This window comes from Amphimedon queenslandica, unplaced genomic scaffold, assembly GCF_000090795.2.
Source record: "Amphimedon queenslandica unplaced genomic scaffold, v1.1 AMPQUscaffold_11813, whole genome shotgun sequence".
Taxonomy (NCBI): Eukaryota; Metazoa; Porifera; class Demospongiae; order Haplosclerida; family Niphatidae; genus Amphimedon; species Amphimedon queenslandica.
This window is the reverse complement of record NW_003547947.1, coordinates 2482-6665: the sequence shown is the minus strand read 5'-3', so window position 1 is coordinate 6665 and position 4184 is coordinate 2482. Positions and strand designations below refer to the sequence as shown.

Below are 4184 nucleotides of genomic sequence, written 5' to 3'. Positions count from 1 at the left end.
GGGCATTAGATGAAGATGTGCTAGTTAAAAAACATGATAACAAGAGTTCCTGTCTATCAGCAGTACTTAATGCTTGGCAGAAGGGAAGTCCTGGTTCAGTTCCTTATACCTGGAGGAGTGTCATTGAAGTAGCTGATGCTTTAGGAGATGATAATGTGAAGAGAGATATGGAAACATTTTTGATAATAAAATAGTTGCTTTGTTGTTGTGTGTGAAAATTGTGAGTGATAAATTGATAATCCATAGATATTAGAGTAAATGAAAGGGATTGGAAACTTCCGCGTGGGCGTAGCAATAATCCCATTTGATCATAGATAATAGAGTAAATGAAAGGGATTGGAAACGGGGGCGTAGGCTGGTTGATGTTGCTATTGGTTACCGGCCCAAAACCTGGTTGATTTCCCATCTCCTCCATTAGTGAGGCTGTACTGCAAGGACTTCGAAGGATATTTATGGAGATCCAAGAGGACGCTTACTTATGATATACCTACCGTTCGATATAGAAAGTGTTGGACTACCTGCAGCAAGGTTTTTACTTCTACAACGCTATTTTGCAACGAGTTATAGGTACAACAAATTTTTTTCATTTTTCGCCCTTTTTCTGTTGTAACAAACTCATGCTTCATGAATTCTAACCCTAACTAGTATCATTCGATATGCAAATGGAAACTCTTTCATATGATTATAAAGATATTGCATTTTACTCTAGCTTGTTTTCAAAAAAGGGATTATAATGACAAAAAATACATTTTATGGTTTTAAAAGTGCCATAACATTAACATGGTAAAATTATCTGTACAATAGAAAACAGAATTATAAAGAGGAAACATTAGGCTTCTTGATGCATTAATTTCACTTGCATAGGAACACTTGTTTGCGAGATATTGCTCCTAAAAGAAAGAAAATCAAGGGTAAATTGTGACAAAAAATTTCAACGAGCCTCTGTCAGCCTAGCAGCAATACAAATGAATGGAGGTTGGGCTACGCCCACGCTTCCGTTTCCAATCCCTTTCATTTACTCTATTATCTATGATTTGATTGTATTGTTGCTAAGCAAAAAATTGCTGACTAGGCGGTTTGTTACCTTTTGATCACAAAATTCTTGATTTTTTCCATTAAAATTAGAATAACTCCAAGAAGAGTGCTCTGATGAAAAAGAAACTCAACTATCAAGGAGTTTAATGTTTTGCACTGTTAATTATTATTTATTTGGTATATTTAGATTAATATTTTGAGTGTTATAGCGCTTTTGCCCATAAAATTGCTGTTTTCTCCCTCTAATGAAGACAATTGTAGCTAAACTCTAAAAAGCTTGTCAGAATATAAAAGAACTTTCAATTGCCTATGGAATGATATGAGGCAGCACCAGAATAGCAAAAGCATGAAAGCTGTAGAGGCAAAAGGTGTCAAAAAAGATGCCGACTTTGTGTACCCATAACTGGTAGAAAAATAGCTCTATAGAAACAAAAACCCTGCTATAGGTAGCCATAAACTTTCTATGTGGAACAGAAGATATATCATAAGCAAGCGCTATCTAATAGTTGCACAATATTCCTTCGAGATCCTGTGGAGGAGATGGGGAATGCAAATAAACACGGACATAGCCAACCAGGGGTGACGAAAACCGCATCACGGGGCGGGAACGGTAGTTTCCAATCCCTGGACCCTTTCATTTACTCTATTATCTAATCTATGGATAATCAGAGACCAAGTAGAGTGACCAATCCTCCTCAAGCGTTTCCGGCTTTCCGCCTGACACAGCCGAGACAGCACAATGTCTTCTCCCGAGTTGGTTGTCTTTCAGAACTCTGCTTCAGACATAGCTGATGCTGCAAGTGGTTTGCTCTCCCCATTTGCTTTGAAGCTCTACTCGAAGGACATTATCGACTCAAAATTGCGCGACAATGTTACTGGTATGACGGGCCTGGGTCCTGATCGAAAAGCGAATCTGCTTGTGAAAGGAATCGAAGACAAGTTGAAACATGCTAAGAGTGACAAAGACAGAAAGGAACTTTTTGAACTGATCTTAAAAGTAATGGATGATAGTATACCATTGGATAGCGTTGCTGAAAAGATGAGGGAGGAGTATCCAGAAGTTGTTGTGGAGTCAGAAAAGCGTATGTTAAATTTGTATTAAAAATGTTGTTTTATTCATTCTTGAAATTATTTTAGGTGAACAGTTGTATGATGTTATGTTGGATATGTCTCATTCTCTTCCTCGATACATAGTTGATCATTATATTAGATTACTCGCAATCAGTAATGTGAAATGTGACATGAAACCTGACTGGTCGCTATCAAAAAAGTTTTTAGAGTTATATTCCACCCATGTATCAGAGAAATCTCCACAAGTTGCTGCAAGTTACGTGTACAAGATACTGACTGGCCTGGGGTATAAAGAAATGGAGGATTTCAGAGTATACCTGCATACTGAGGTTGAAATCAACACAAAAATAACTGAAGAATTGGAGAAGATTACTGAGTTCAGGCCAGCTGTCATTAAAGTTGTACGTGATGAACTGGGTCCTCGTTTAGGTGATTATCAAATTGATCGCTATCGTATGGTTCTCACTGTACTATGCAGTATTGCGTTTGATTCTAACAAGTCCTTTTTTGAGCTTTTCACTGATTTGACAGGAAATCTTTGGAAATACCCTCTCGCTGTTGCAATCACTATTGGAGTCCTGGAAAGGTCTGGTTGGGGAGATACGAAGAAATTGAAACCATTTTCGTTACCAAACTTTGATCTTAACACAGCTTATCCTGAAGTTGATCTCTGCCTGACAGTTGCTGATTACTATGGTAACATGAGTCAGAGGGACTTCAGCAGTACTAAGGTCTACACCTCTTCACTTCACCTCAACAGCCAAAATGTGTCTAATATGAGTAGAGTCCAGTTTACACTGTTACTGATGGAGCGTGGTGTTGTTGAAGCTGGTAATGTCTCTAAAATTGAAGATAAAGTACGATATCCTATTTTCTTTAAGGAGTACAAACAGAGATGCAAAGGTAAGGAAATCAATCCTTTTCCACTGAAAGTCATTACTACTTATAATAGAACCAAGCAAGGAGACTGCTCCAACAACTGATGAGACAGCAGCAGCCCAAGAGACAAAAGCTCAAGCCATTTCAAGTCAAAGTCCATCAACTCCAACTGGTAAATGAATTTACTAATAAATCCAATATCAGCTATAGATTCATAACCTTATTTTAGTTAATCATCCTGTTTTCTTTTCATTATAGATCAACCAAACTTCTTTACTCGAGTCAAAAATTTTTTTTTGCCTAGTTCAAGGCAGCAAGCACAAGGTATATATTGGTGGTTATTTACTTTTAATTTCATGTACAGTACATGTGTCATGATGTGTGTGTGTGTAATTTAAAATATTTGTCTCCTTTCAGAAGTTCCTGGTACTAGTTGTTGATACAGCTGAAATAGTGCCCATTCACACTAGCAGCTGAATTATCTATCATTTTTTGTATCATGGGAAGCCATAAGATGAAAGGCACCGCGTTGGGTTTATATCTGGTAGACGATCACTTCCGGTGCAATATACATATTTACCAGGATGTGACATAGCTATGATTAAAGGCACCGACAATGCAATATATATATATATATATCACCGGAAGTAATGCTTGGCTTGTTTAGTTGTGATAACAATGATAACAAAAGGTCATTTGTAAAACAGCAAAATATGTTATTAATAAAAGATTTTGTAAATAAACTGATATAATAGTAGTCTTTATTTCTGCAAAGATTGATTGAATTGCATGCCCATTATATTCCAGAATGGAGTCAGTCTTCGCGACGACCTTTTATCAACAAGTGTAGCTCCTACTAGTCAATTTGAGATGAATTCTGTACCTCTAGAAACATCTAAAGAGTATTCTTTACTGCTAGTAACATTTTTACCACCACACCGCCGTTGAGTAAATACCTTCATATCTCTATTAGTGTCCAAGGGTTCAAAACCTGTACTAATTTCTTCCATTTCATCAGCACTAATGAAGGCTAACCTTTATTGAGCGCTTTACACATTTTCATTCGCTTCTTTTCTCGTGGTTATCCTCCTTCAGCCATATTGGCCCCTTACAGTTGTACCACGTGCTACTGACCATGCGCATAACCTTTCCTTCTTATGGCTTCCCATTATACAAGCCATAATTATAGAACATGACCT

General features: G+C 37.3%; 1 long non-coding RNA gene across 1 annotated transcript; it reads right to left on the bottom strand.

Annotated features, from left to right (window-relative positions):
- Positions 1-3652: 3652 nt before the first annotated feature.
- Positions 3653-4161, bottom strand: LOC109588848 (uncharacterized). Its single transcript, XR_002188392.1, has 2 exons — positions 4021-4161; positions 3653-3976 (listed from the first exon to the last, which is right to left on the bottom strand). It is a non-coding gene; the product is annotated as an uncharacterized LOC109588848 (long non-coding RNA).
- Between the last annotated feature and the right edge of the window lie 23 nt (positions 4162-4184).